General features: G+C 40.0%; 1 protein-coding gene across 6 annotated transcripts in view; it reads right to left on the bottom strand.

Annotated features, from left to right (window-relative positions):
• Positions 1 to 9302, bottom strand: part of nrxn2a (neurexin 2a) — a 119369-nt gene extending 110067 nt beyond the window's left edge. For 4 of the 6 annotated variants that reach the window (XM_051401201.1, XM_051401205.1, XM_051401203.1 and 1 more), the window contains exon 1: positions 8725 to 9301. The gene's annotated coding sequence lies outside the window, so the exon portion shown is untranslated. Of the gene's footprint in view, positions 1 to 3711; positions 3751 to 8724 lie in introns of all 6 variants that reach the window. The other 2 variants (XM_051401202.1, XM_051401206.1) reach the window with 2 other exon arrangements.
• Between the last annotated feature and the right edge of the window lie 6039 nt (positions 9303 to 15341).

The following is a 15341-nucleotide window of genomic DNA, read 5'->3' as shown; positions in this document are numbered from 1 at the left end:
AGTGTTTTTACTGCACCTGTAGATTTAACTGGGATAAATATGAGCAGACATGGCGTGGTGGCCTGAACCACAGTCAGGCAGAACAACCAATTTAAAGTATCTATATCTACTTGCTGGAACACCATGTAGGCCATACTGTGAGTGCATGTCAACAGAACAAGATTTATAATTTTCTCAGTGGCACAGGGCACTGTAACAGCTGACATTTTCACAAACCAGCAAGCCAGGTAATTAGGTAGCTAACTACATAACACTAGCTACAAGCATAAACATGGTACTGTGCACAGTTCCCTCATTAAATGAATGTAAATGTACTGTAGGCGTAGTAAAGGATGAGATACATGCACATCTGCTCGCTACATAGCTTTAACTGTAATACCATTTGAAATGCTTTCCTCTGAGATAGAATTTGGTTAGGTTCCCACAGTAAAAAATGCTATTTAAAAGACAAGACAGCAGGCAGAATCCTCAATACGTTTGCACGCTGCAAAATTAACCTGCTATAATCACTGTTTCGGTCCAATCCTGCAAGATCAGAACACCACCCTTATCGCACTCAGAGGTAGAGGTTGGGTTGAGGCTATCAGGGGACTCGGTTGAGGTACAGAGGCTCCCAAACATTATTAGACAGAGCTTAGCCCCGGAATATCTACTGTCAACACTGAATCTATTCACTTGTACTTCAGTGTTTAGGGAAAAAAAGGGGGTTTACATGCAGAACATTATCATCACTGACTAGAAGTATTTGTCTTAGCTATATTTTTTGAAAAGACTCACTCTGTCCACTCGCCACCCACGCCACTCTGTTACAGCACATAATGACATGAGTGATGTGTGTGGACGAGCAGAGGATGGCATGGAGCGCCATTTAGTCAGATGCTGTCAATCTCACACAGGTAAGCCAAAGTAGGGATGAGAGGGAAAATCTTATAGACACATAAATGTGTTTGATATTCCGATGATTATATTTTTTTGCAAATTGCTTCCTGTCTAAGCGAGTGTTCAAAATATCAGCCCAGGGGGCAAGGGGCTGCATTAGTGGGGGTGTTTTCCTTGTTTTAAGTACAAGTGAGACATCAAATACAATCCAGGATGGTTAAGTAACAAATCAGTGAATTTGATAATCTGTGACTTTTGATGGCTTGTCAGATGACAAAATGCTGCACAGTGGTTTATAATACTATGATAACCCATTTTACAATTCTGAATAACAATCACAGCTATCGCAATTATTTCTTTACAATGGTTGAATGGTAAATGGTAGAAATACAGCATTTAGGCGTCCTGGCATCCCTGCATAGCTGCCCGGCTAGCCTTAGTCAATTTAATGGAAAAGGCTTTTTTTGGTTGGTTTGCCCGCAGCCTAATGTTGCCGACCATGGCTCATGGTCCATGAAAATTGTATCCTATCAAAAAAGGTTTGCTGATCATTTGCAAGTATGAATTTCTTTCTTTAGAGTATAGACTAAAAGTCTGTAGCCACTCTATGGCTCATTACACACGAGGAAACAAAACTGTCGGATTGTTGAACAACTTTTACACTACCTGACTACTAGCAAGGTCAAAGCATCTACGTTTTTCCTGTGGGTGGCACCAAGAGAAAGGTCATGTGGTTAACTAAATCAAAATAGTTTATTCCCTGTATGGTGGCCAATGTGGGACATCTCAGACTCTCAGACTTGACATGGTCCCCACGTGACCATGAATGTCTGTACCAAATTCCATGGTCAATCAATTAATTGTTTGGTCTATAAAAAGTAAAAATTCCCATCAATATATCCTATAATCAATGACTTTATCAGATGTCTTGTTTTTCCTGACCAACAGTCGGAAACAATATCAACTATAATTTAATATACACTGCACTTTTTGCTCAAAAAATTACTGAAATCACTCAGATAATAAAAATAGTTGCAAATTATTTTTTCTGTCAATCGAATAATTGATTAATCAACAAACTGTTGCAGCTCTAATTGAAATATTTCTCTGTTGGACTGGCAGACTATAAGGTCTATAAAGCCACGATACCAGCACGGCTGACAAGAGGACAGCACAGTGAATTTCTGTCATCAAAGATTATGAAACAGAAATAAATTAAATCTTGTCGATGGATGGTTTTTAATTATCACAAGCTTGCTCACTCTCTCAGTCAGCAGAGGTTAGCATATGATGCCAAAGAAAGAGAGTAAAAAAATCTAAATATTGACATTGAGCATTTATTAAGTCAGTTAACACTAGTGTGCTTTTGGTCACAGGGAGCTGATAACATCTCATCGGGAGATCACTGAAACTCTTAAATGATGAACGACACACATACACACACAAACTGTCAAAACATACACTGATCCAAAAGCAATAAAGAGAAAATACATTGTCAGAGAGTTAACATCGACACTACAGATATCAAAGATCAATGAAGCCCTTCTGTAACTGTGAAACTTCATGAATTTGCACATCTTGCAGACTGCCTCTTCAGTACTCTGAATATGCAAATACTCTAAAACATAACCATCATGAAAGCAACCCAAGTGAGTTTTACTATGAATGACAGCTCCTTCCCCCTCAACTCTCAAAGAAGACTCCAGTTGCTGTCCTGGACTAGAACACCACATATCAATGCATGTTCTATAAATTAGATCCTCATAAAGACACTCCTAAAATATATGCAGAAAAAAATTTAATGAGACAACTAGTCCCTCCTGTGCATAAGTGACATTACCAGGAGCCATCATTCAGCACCGCACTTGCTCATAGAGCTCGCCCATTTATACAATATACTACTAATGATGGAAATGTTTGCCCTTGAAATCTCAGTTAATAAGCAGCTATGCTATGACATCCGTGATTAGATCATCCAGTGCTGTCACATCTCATCCTGAGGAGGATGCCACCAGACAAAACGAAGAGTGGGAGCAAGCAAGCATCCTACTCTCTGATTCTCTTCTTCTTCTCCTCACACACACACACACACACACACACACACACACACACACACACACACACACACACTCACGCAAACACATACAACCACACAAACACACACATCTCCTCTTCAGCAGCTATGCAACAGAACAGCCGGGGTTAATCTTGGGTAACAGCTTCTTGGCCAGGATCAGAGAGCTCCACTAAGACCCAATGAATGCTGACATTGATACGGCATGGAGCCTCCTCACACAGGTAGGACACACGAGACAAACGCCTTTATAGACGACGCAGCCTCGGGCAAGGATAAGATTGATTTTGCAGCGCAGTATTAGATGAGATTTCCGATGCATACTATAACGAATTAGCATGAATCTGTTCCCCATGAGAGACGCCTGCAGACACAGAGTGAATTGAAATAAATGACTGTCCCAGTGTTTACCACCCCATCCCCCCATGCTGCAGTCAGTTGGCCATCTAAGTGTGACAGGCCCGGTTCAAGCACAGCAGAGATCAGCGTGATGGATGGACAGCCAGGCAGCTGCTAAAAATCTCTTGATTCACGCCCAGCCTGATATGCCACTCACTGATCAATTGCATCCACGTAAATCTGCCATCCGCCTTAATGTGACATGATAGGAAGGAGAAAAGAAAGCTCGTAGGGCTGTGCTCCTTTAACCTCAGCTCTTACAGTATAATGCAATTTACAATGCGCGCACACACACACACAAGCTACCTCTCATTGTGAACTCTCACATGCCTCCCATGCGAGAGTCCTGTGGATATTACCTCGAAAAAGATGAATGCCTGTGCCGGTGAGAGTAATGTCTGGAATGAAAGAGAAAGATTCATTGAGTGATCTGCAACTAAGATAGTGTAGGACCTCAGCAGCCCCGTCAGAAGTCTCTGGCAACAGATCTGATACAAGTTCAATCAAAATGTTTCAACTGTAGTCGGGATTTTTATTTTATTTTAAAGTTAGCGTCAGCTGAGGTGATGTAGATAAAGCTTATTATCAGTCTGACAGTCAGTCAAGGTGAGTGTTTAACCTTGCTCGTGTCACCGCTGTTTTAGCAGAAAATTGACTTCTTTAAGGATGATGGTAAAGGAAGTCAATTGTTGTGCTGTCAAAAATATAGTGCCGAATTGATCCAGTTTGTTATTTTTATTGACATGCATTACTAAAGCATAATTTTAGGGATTTGGAAAACCAAATATGAAACCCAAATATCACAGTATTCTTGATCAACTACCATAATATCGCTGTACAGTATATCTCTAATATACTGCAATGTGATGATATTTTAGGAAAGACTGATTCTTTCATAGTCAATTAAGCTCCCTAATTTGGGCCACATAAGTGTAATTTAGCCTCTGGGATGTGGAAAGAAAAACACACACAAAGTATATTATGACGTCACTGTATGACTACCAGACAGTATCTAGCCCTATATCACATCGCCCAGCTCTACTCGAAGGTAAAATGCAGATTCAACACGATACAGTAACTACAGCATACAGAGTAGCTGTTATTCCTCTAGATTTTCCCTATCAGCGCTGTGTAGTAGATTTGGGCCTCGTTGCGTTGCCGTCTTCTGAGTACTGTAGCTGCATAATGTATTTCCTGACAGGGTGATATTGTGTTTTATATCTCTAAGGGCACTGATTATGCTGCCTGGGCACATTTTGGTTAACAGTGCAGTTTCAGCTTCCCTTTCTCATGCTGTCACATAGTAACAACAATGGATGAGCTGAAATACTTAGATTTGCAATGTAATGCAACACATGCGCAATAGACACCTGAATGGAACAGAAAGACAAACCTGCTTTCTTTAACTGCTGGGTCATGTATCTTAAGTTTAATAGTGAATGCTCATTATATATATCACCTTCAGGGGCTTTTATCTGCACTCTAGGAACTCATTATTCTGTATGCTATTTTTGGCGAATTACAACAGAACTGTGCAATGTTAAACTGTGTGATTATGAATACTTACATTACTCCATTTTTCTTTGTTATTACTGGTCTTCAATTGCCTCTTAATCAAGACCAGAGGCTAATTTGACACCATATGAGGTCATCAGTTATAAAGGCTGTGTCTGCACTACATGGTGGGGCAAAATACTTGTGCCTGCTGTACCTGAATTAGCTTTTATCTACAGTAACACTGTCAGTTAAGCAGCAGAAAATGCACCAATATTCCTGAAAGACAGAGCCTGGATGTGCTCCGCTCTGGGTTATTATATGTGAGCCGGATCTTGACTTCATAACTAATATTATCACAGGCTTCAGTTTCCCTCATTGTATTTCCTGAACTGTCCTGGCCCACTGAAATAACATAAAGGATATTTCAAGTTGTGCACCATTGCGTCAATGAAAGGAGTACACAATAAACTTAATTCTTTCTTCATAATTGCTGCACTGTCTCAAGCTAAATTTTGATCTGGTACATTTTTGTAATGCACATATTTAATGAATCACCTGAGGTTTTCAAAAAACACTTTTGTCAGTATGACAGGTTCCAATGTACCTTTGCTTGAATCCTGAGAGGCATTCTGCTTACAGAAAATTATACACCACCTTCACTTCCATTCCTTCTACTGTACCACCTGTGGTGAAAATAACTGGCAATTTCACTGCCTATTATTTCACAGATATATAACAATATCAATCAACCCTTCAAAATCAGTTGCCACTGTACATGTTTCTTTTGTGTGTGTGTTTTTTTTATTGTGTTTTTTTTTAGAAGTGTCCACTAAACTTTAATACTGCTTTAAAACCTTTTAGCTACTCTTAAAAACAAGTGGCACAATGACCCAGATTGTAACCAACATCCCGCTCCGGGTGTCACAACCCTGACTATAAGGCTCCTAGCCATATGCAGGATTTCAGTTATCAGTTAAGTATTTCATTAGAAATAACAACAACAACAACCACAAATAATGAAATAACCCTAAACTTGCCAAAGGTGTAGAGAGACAAAGATCTCAACAATGACCTTTTTTTTGTCTTCACCATCCAGGGACATAATCCCTGTTTGGCTGTGCAGCTGGCATGCAACTGAGTCACGCGTCAGCCCTGATTAGAAGCAGCAGTGGTCCGCGGGCCCCATTCCTCTGCCAGAGCCAGGAGTGGAAAAGGCCAGGGCCACCACTTTCAGTCTGTGGATATGACCTTGATGGGGTATGATAGAGAGGAAGCGACACGATTCGCAATGCCACACAATATCTGTAACCTTCCACTTCCCCAGTACACATGCAGAAGCTATTGAGCTGTGACACACACACACACACACACACACACACACACACACACACACACACACACACACACACACACACACTGTCAACTCTGCCCTGTTGTTGTTTCTCCTCCTTCATGTCATCCAATCAACCATCTCTTTTTGCATATTGGCTGGTGCTTTGTGTGAGATGTCTTAATTCCAAATATTATCTCCTTTTCACGCTCAGCAGATGCCATGCTAATGTCAAAGTCACATAAGTGCAGCTTTAAGAGATAATGGCTTAAAGAATTTCAAATTTTAAGCTCAATGTGAAGTAACATGCAGCTGTTCTAGTAAGAGCTACGAAATGAATTGTGATATTATTTTCAGTATTATTGCTAGTAGTATTATGTTAGTTGCTGCACCAGCAGTGACACCATTGTACTATTTTTTTTAAACACTAACTCTACCCAAACCCTTAAATCTCATTGGAAGCAGAGATGGAGACAGATGTCTTGTGAGTCAGACCATAGCAACACAAGTGTGGTAAAGATGGCACTGAAGGCACCAAAAATAATTAGTGGTGAGTAAAATCTTGGCAATGCCATATATCCTGTGTCAAAATAGAGCTGATGAGAAATAAAAATAAACATGTGAATTGTACTGAATGAGCTACAAATATAAATGAAGCATGGTCGAGGGGGAAAAAATGCAGTATACCAAAAGAGAAAACAAAAAGCCAAGACTGTGACACACCCTGCCTAAAAATATCACCATAACAACACTACATGCACAGAAAGTCGTCTGCAGCATTGCATAAGTTCATTGTTCATGTCTTGAGCATTGCGAGACATGACTTCCTTGTTGTCAATGTGGCTCTCATTTAAGAAACCAAGTGGCCTACTAAAGGAGGCTATAGCATTTAAATGAGTCTGTCAACTCAACCAGCGGGGATTTAAGAGTACAGCCAAACAGTATGTGGTAATGAGAGAACGTGCGACTCATCTGAGATGCAACACTTGTGTTGCTGTCCACAAGTGAGGTGCTGAAAGATAGCGTGCAACAGTAGCCAAGCAGAGGAGGGTCACCTAATTCAGGTGAACAGGAAATCTGAGCTAGTAGTGCTCTTGCCTGCTCTGTGAATACATAGATTCCAGTTTCCCTACTCAGAGAACTCAGTAACAAAATGTGTCGTGTTACTGTTGGAGCAGAATTTGCAAAGCAAATGGGTTCACAGGCGGTGCAGGAAGGGCAGCAGTACGTATGTGAGATGTGCACAGGGTGTAGCTCAGAATCTTGGGCACCTCCCCTCTTTTTCTTCTTTTTTTTTTATAAAACAATCAAATTACTGTGGGAAGTATAAGGTTGTGAGTTCCTAGAATCATTGCCATTTCATGCGGCAGCACCGGAGGCAGTCAAAAAATAAAACAAACGCCCTTTGAATAAAAGAATAATAATGAAATTCCATATTATCCAAGAGCAATACACAATTATGAAGTAAACTGTCTGTTCATTTACATTCATCCACTTATAAAATACAGTGTTGCACATTAGTGTGGAGGACTGACTCACATTTTCCAGTTTTGCCATTTTTAAAAACATTTTGTCTTTTGGAAGCTTCCATTTGAACCAGAACCACCTCCTCCTCAGTGGTCAACCCTGCTGAACTGGTGCCATATAATCTGCTGTATGGAGGCAGCAGTTTCGTATGGGGGCGTGGATACTGGGCTGCAGGTTTTAAGAAACATTATCTTAGCACACACAGGTAAGAAACCTTGTCTTTCCAGCTCACAACTCAGCCCCCCCTTATTTTAAAGGATAATATTCAGAGCTGACGGCGAAGCCTCCTTTTGTTGCAGATGATGTGGCAGATGCTCGACTACAACTCCTGTTTCCCTCTCTTGTCTCCCCCCTTCTATCTTTAAACTGGCCAATCCTTTGCCACAGTACATGAAATCCCTCTCAATAATAAATAGACTACCTCAAGCATTTCAGAGACAAGGGCCCATGCATGCTGCATGACTCAAAGACCACCTTAACTTCACTTTTATATATATTAATTTCAAGCCAACCCGGCATGTGGCATCTGGCAGCATCAAACAATAGGATATGTAGCTCGTTTCCATATTTCTGCCGCGGCTGCAGCCTTTTACACAGAGGAAGAAGCCACCACTGCATGTGCTGTAGCCCAACCACAGGACATGTCTTCCGGCACGCAATTAAGCGACCTCATCCGCAACCGTGTTGAATTTGGAAACCATACCTCTCCTCCACCCACCTCAACTGACTGTAAACACTGATAACAAAGATGGTCGGCTGGAAACATGATGATCTCCGGCTGCATTAAGTGAAAATCTTCAAAAGGCACCCCAAGAGAAGTGTCAATAATTGGCGAGCGGCAGCCCAACATCCCCGAATTGGAATACAAACAATTCCGGACCACTGACATTGAAAAAACACGCACACACCAGATACGGCACGGCTTATCTGCCCGCTTCCTACTGCAGCGCGCTTTAAAAGCTATTTACCGCCCGTACATAAGGTCGTTTCTGTGTAGGAGGTGCGCGGAGTCATTTACCTGTGCATCATCCAGCGATCCGACACATGGATACAGCGGCGAGGAGACTGTGTGTGTGTGTGTGTGTGTGTGTGTGTGTGTGGGGGGGGTTGATTATTCCAGCCCAGGCAACAACACAAGCACAAAAGAGAGAGGGTGGGAGAAGAAAAAAGAAGAAGAAAAATCCTAAATTCAGCAGAGATGCATACGACAGATGAATGCGCGACCTCTGTCTTCCGATAGTCTTCTTATCTTTTAGATGTTGCTGTGTCGATGGAGGCAGGCAGACAGGGAAGCCCGGAGCTCCTCCGTACAGACAAAGATGCTTTCTCTCCTCCGCCGCACCGAGAGCAGCGGCAGCAGCAGCAGAGCCGTCATTCCCTCGACACTTGATGGTAATAGTTTGGTAGGTAGCTTATATGGGTTGAGGGCGCGGTCAGCTGCTGTTGACCAATCCTGCTTCCCATCAAACTAACAGCAGCGTTGCCATGGAGCATTAAACGGCGTTCAGTCCACAGAGACAGAAGCTGTGGTTGTCAAGGAGGTATATTTTTGGTTTTTTATTTTCTAATCCCAAGAATCAGGTTAGAGATGAGTATCTCCACATGGGAGTGGTGTCTCATTTAAAGGCTGCAGGAGGGTGAGAAGAAGACACAGCCCGCCCACCATCATCATCAACCCCACCCTGCAACCTCTCTCTTCATTCTGCCCGAGTTTCATTGAGCAAGGCATTAAGCAAGATCAGACAGCTAATGGGGCTGCTGTTCAAAAAGCTCTCCACGTTTTTACTAATAAATCCATAATTTTCCAATGACTCAAATAAAATAAAAATAAAAACATCCCCTAGCTCATTGTACAGTGGATTTAATTATCAACCGTTCACAAAGAGTGTCACAATGAGCTGTAGCTACTTATCTGCTTGTCTTTTTTGTTTCATCATGTAACACAACAAAGCCACATATACAGTTTGTCAAATTGAAAATGTTATCCAGGAAAACCTTCACAGCTCTTGAACATTTCTATGTTAATTTCAAGTTTGTCAAATTTGAAATTCAACAAAATCATAACAAGGAAACACTGTGAGGTTTATCTGTAGCTGCCATCATCACAGTAGCAGGTAGTGAAACTGTAATTGTGAATTCTGCTGTTTGGCCCTTAAAGGTACAAATGCAGAAACATTAAGTGCTACGGTACCCCAGAGTCTCCCCTATCACAATAATGGCACAAGGGGAGAGGTTGAGAGCTGAGATTAAGGACTGTAAAACATTAGTTACATTTATGTGTAGGATATTTGGTTGATTTTTTACAAGATGTAGCGAGTGGGAATCTGACATTGTAAAAGTTTAGGACCAGAAAAATATAAAGACAGTCCATCTCTGACATGTGTTACAGAGACGTCACTTCACATTTAATGTTCTAGTGATTTGTGCTTAAACTCTAAGTTATTCATGAAGCAAGTAAAGGTGATTTAATGTACATAGTAGCCTTCATTTAATTCACAAAATATATGTATGATTAAACAGAAAAACACAGACAAAAAGAAAGGATAGGACATTTTTTAAAAGAGATCTTGCTTCATGAAAATGCAGAAATAAATAGGAGAGAATTCAGGATGTGAGCACAGAGTGGAAGTCTGGTGCTGGAGAATGTAAACCTTTTAACCTGGTCATGTTGGGGGGAAAATCCTATTATGTTCTGGATGATTGTTCCAGGTTAATGGTTTTTACTGTATTTGTTTGGACTCTGAGAACAGACCTCTACCAGACCTGAGACAACCCCGAGAGAGTTCATGTAGTAAAAGATCATCAAAGAGGTATTTTGGTCCTGAACCATCAAAAGCATTTCATACATGTGATATTCAGATTTTACATTAACTACGATTCCTATGCAGAAAAGGGATGTTGGTGTATGTGTAGGATGTGCAGTGAATATCTGACTTATCAGAGACAGCTGACTCGCACATACATACCCTTAAAAGCCTGCTAAGGTGAACCGGCATGGGTCTAAGCCTTCCTTGCAAGAGAGATAAAATCAAAGCAATCTTGAATCTGAGAATGATGTATGAATAATGTATGTTCTGAAATGTTTTTGCCTGCAAAACAATTCAGCCTGAGTGAGTAAATGGGGTTGAATACTTTTACAGCTACATTTCGAAAATCCTCACTGCTAAAATTCAAAACTATACCACTGTCTATAATTTAACACTGACGGGATTAGTAATGTATTTTCATTCCAATGTGATAGAGTGCTGTATGTGAATTTTTGTATAATCTATATCACAAATCACCACAACACATCTGTCTGCCAGTCACATAGCAGAGACAGTGCACTGAAATCCAAACAATGTCCTCATCAGAGTGCTGATTGTTTCAAACACTACTCTGAAGAATAACATTCATACACATTTTAGAGGTTAAATGTCCATGGATGGTTAGCTGCGGCTACTTAACACAGAGGTCGAGTGGATATGAATTTCCTGTCTTGTCGTCATCTTATCTTACCTTCAGGCTTGTGCATTTTAATATCGGTACTATGATTTAGCTGTGACTATTGGCTCAGTATTGCTATTTGGCAGTGCAGAGTATACATGGTTTGACTAATAGAGAATATGTTAAGCAGTATATGCTTTGATTTGTAAGTTGAGTTCAGTTACAATTTCAGATGTTTTCTCTCAACTGATTATTAATAGAATCTAAAAGAGAAAAACACTTTTGCTACTGAACTAATGTTTGAATACTGAACTGATTTAAACTGTACATGACATTGTTGATTTAGTCATCATACGTACAGCACATTAAGTGTGTTAAACACGTTGAGCAAAATGCTGACATCCTGTGTTAATTTGAGTATATTTCAGAAGCACATATGACTGCATTAATTATAGGCCGACACAGACTATTTTTGTCCATTTGCTAAGCAAACAATAAAACTTATTTCTAAGACACTCATGGTTGTTTGGTCGACCCCCCACTTTGATGCTGACTGAAATATCTCGACAACTGGATTAAAATAATATATATAAATGTATATAATATATAAACTATTCTGACTTTTCCTCTTGTGCCACATTGACTTTTTTGATTTTGAAAGAAATAGTTCAACAGCTATTGGATGGATTGCCATGAAAGTTGGTACACACATTAATGTTTCAATGATATTTTTGTGTTCCCAATAGACTTTAAGTGCGTTAAATCTGCATTCTGTCTAATGGCCAGCAGAGGGTGACTCCACTGGTTGCAAAAGAAGTCAGATTGCATCTAACCTTATGAGAAAATGATCCTACTTCTTACTTGATCTATTACCTCAGTACACCAATTTCTAACGAGTTTATAGTTGCTCTCTAGTTTCAAATCTTCTTCCATACCGGATTTTTGGTCCCATTTAGAGTAAAATAGACAATAAAGCAGGACATGCTTTAGGGTGTGGCTTCCCTGTGATTGACAAATCCCTACCATGGCTTATCCTCTGGTTCTCAGTGAGTCAAATGTTTTCAGAAACACATTTTAGTGTACTGTTCATTTGTAGTATGCAAATGTTTGTGACCTGGATGCCCTTTTTTCCTCCAAGAAGGTGACAGTATTAACGCCGAACTCAACGTTTCAAAACGGTTCTCCACAAACCAATGGGTGATGTCACGGTAGGATCACATTTTGTGATCCCCTCACTTTTCTCCTTTCTGGGTGACAAAAAAATCTGTTAAAAATTTAACCAGTGAGGGGCCAATGCAGCACTGGCACTACATTGGGATAACCTGACCCTGTATTGGTGTGTTTTTCAAACTATTGTTGGGTAACTGGATCACTGTATTGGGTGGTCTACCCAATACTACTGGGTAAAAATGAACCCTGTATTGCATTGGTGCTTCATTAACCCCAGTGGTTTTCACTGTGCACCAGCCTCAGCTCTACATAGATTTTACTGCTCATTAGCAAATGTTAGTATGCTAATATGCCAAGCTAAGGTAGCATTATCATTGTGAGATGAGCCTAAGTGCAGCCTCACAGAGCCACTAGCATGGCTGAGACTAGTCTTATTGTTTCATATGAGGCCTTTTGCAGTAGGTGATATGTTGGGTTTTTAAACAAAACCTGCAAAGCAGAATTATTATGCAATAAAGCATCAACAAATGAGACAAAAGAGAATACAAATAGAACAGAAATGTGTGTTTTACTTCAATGCACTAAATTATAATTAAGTTTAGTCACCCAGTTAATTTTTTTGTCCCCCTTTGGGACACAATCATATTCTGTCCAATACAAGCTTTTATTGTGAACATCAGTGGTATTTCAGCCCAGACAACACCTTTCCAAACAGTTGTGTGTGTGTGTGTGTGTGTGTGTGTGTGTGTGTGTGTGTGTGTGTGTGTGTGTGTGTGTGTGTTTTAGTGACCTGTCTAAGGCAATTATTGATTTTTGTTGTGGTCTAAGGCAGAGTGAAGCTCTGCGGCCTCCATGAGGAAATAGAGGTGCTCATCTGTTGTGCAGAGAGATACAGTACATATCCACAACTGCAATAAAATATTGAGCAACATCCGTATTATGAGAAACCCCTCAGGACTTGAAAAGCATGCATGTTATTGAATGTGCTTTTTGGGATTCAGCAGCAAACTGCAAGTTATTCTTTTGATCTGAAGAACACTCGTCCACCCGCTCCCAAAATTCCTGTGGCTTGTGCAGTTCTTGTGATACACTCTGTTGTGCCGTTCAAGCAGTTTGCTCAGTACAATTAAGCTGTTAATATTCAAAACAAACCAGATAACATACATTCAGCAGAAGCATGGTGCAAGTAAACAAGGTCTCATAGCAATTTTGAGAACCAGGCTGCCGAAAATCAATAATAAATGATAAAATGTGTTTATGTTGCTTTGCAATAGTGTGTAATATCGATTAAGGTGTGAACATCGATGGAATATTGATGAATAATCTGTTCTTTGGAAATACTTATTGTGATATTATGTGATAATATGACTTCATCATAGACAAATAAAGATAGAAAAAAATTTTCAGTGAAGACATTAAAACATATCACAGCAGGTGTAGATAATAAGCTACTTTAGTTTCAGGGGTCCCGGTATTGTCCATGTTGGCTTACATTATCTTGACTTACTGGGACACTTGAATAGATGAGTTAATGTTATTGTTAATGTGTTAATGTTATTAACACCTGTACTTTATTGATCCCTTTGGGTAATCCACAAGCTACCCAGCAATATGTTAAGTAATTTATATAAAATACATATAAATAAAGTTATAAAAAATTTGCCCCACGTTATCATAATTACAATAATAATCATAATGCGATAATAATATACTTTATTCTAAAATATGATTTTTGTATTTCTCCTTCTACTTAAGTATAAGATCTTAGTACTTCTCCCACCATTGACCAAAAGTCAGTGCATGCCAACACAGTTGTGTGTAGTTATTCTGGTTAATTAAATGTTTAGGTTGAAGATGGGTGGAGCTATGTCGGTGACGAAGGTGTTAAGTTGTCCCGCCTTAACAGGTGCAACATGAGTGAGGGAGCTATCATTCACATATAGTATGTACACGCCCACACAGTCTTGAAGAAGAGGTCTAATCAAATAAAAGTGAAGACACCTGTGGGTGGGAAGTGTGAGTCTGCCTTGAAAGGAAAATGTTGATGCTTCCCTGCAGATCCTCATTCCTTTCATATCCAGTCAACATTTATTTGGCGCTTTAGTCACACTGCAAAATACTCAAGAAAATTCTATAATTGTCATAGAGAGGAAAATGTAATATTTCTTTGCAAAAGCTTGACATTTTCTGAAATATGCTGATACCTATAACAAACTGATGACTTCTTCTTGTGTTACTCAACAAATGTAGTATTTTGCTTTCAAAACATTGGGGTATGCACATGAAAAATTAAAAACAGAATGGTCGAAATCGAAGCAACAGAGTCTGAAATATCTTGAATTTAAGTCAGTAGGATGGGTTAAGCAAAAAAAACCCCAACACAAAAACACTGGATCCCATAATTAAATTCCCATAAATATTTTATTCATCATAATAATGTGCCTTGCATAAGCAAGCACAATACTACTCTTCCCCATACTTAATATATTTTATTCTTCCGTACGTTTTTCGGCGCGCTTCTTCTCCCGCAGCTTTTGTCGCACATACACAAAAAAGGTATCAAAACGTGCGGCTCGATGAGGACATTAGTGCTATGACTTTTCTAAGCGTTTCGCCAAACGGTTTGCCGGTAAATTGCCAAAAACCGGTCCAAAAAATGAATGGGTGTGTATTGCGAGAACCTCCAACTGAAAAAAACTGCCAGAGTGCGTGACATCACCGCTAGAGTGTGGGGAGAGAGAAAAATTTGTCAAAAAATAAATTTGTAAACTGCTGTCATGGCCACAAATTTCACTCTACCGAAATAATTTATAGATAGAAACGTAGGTAAATTCGTTGGGGTCGCAGTGATACTACTGCTGAAGCTGTCAGACAAATAGTTTTGGCGGGAAACGCACTGATGCGCCAGCAACACCCTCTCACGGCCCCATCTACTCCCATGTTAAAATGCAGAGGAGCAAACTTGAAAGGAGCTCGTTGAACCTCTTCTCTCTCAATCTCCCCAGGTCACATTTTTTAACTTTAACCACTGAAACTCGG

The sequence above is a fragment of the Dicentrarchus labrax genome, unplaced genomic scaffold (assembly GCF_905237075.1).
Source record: "Dicentrarchus labrax unplaced genomic scaffold, dlabrax2021, whole genome shotgun sequence".
NCBI classification, from domain to species: domain Eukaryota; kingdom Metazoa; phylum Chordata; class Actinopteri; family Moronidae; genus Dicentrarchus; species Dicentrarchus labrax.
The sequence above is the reverse complement of the archived record's forward strand: the minus strand, read 5'-3'. Positions and strand labels throughout refer to the sequence as shown.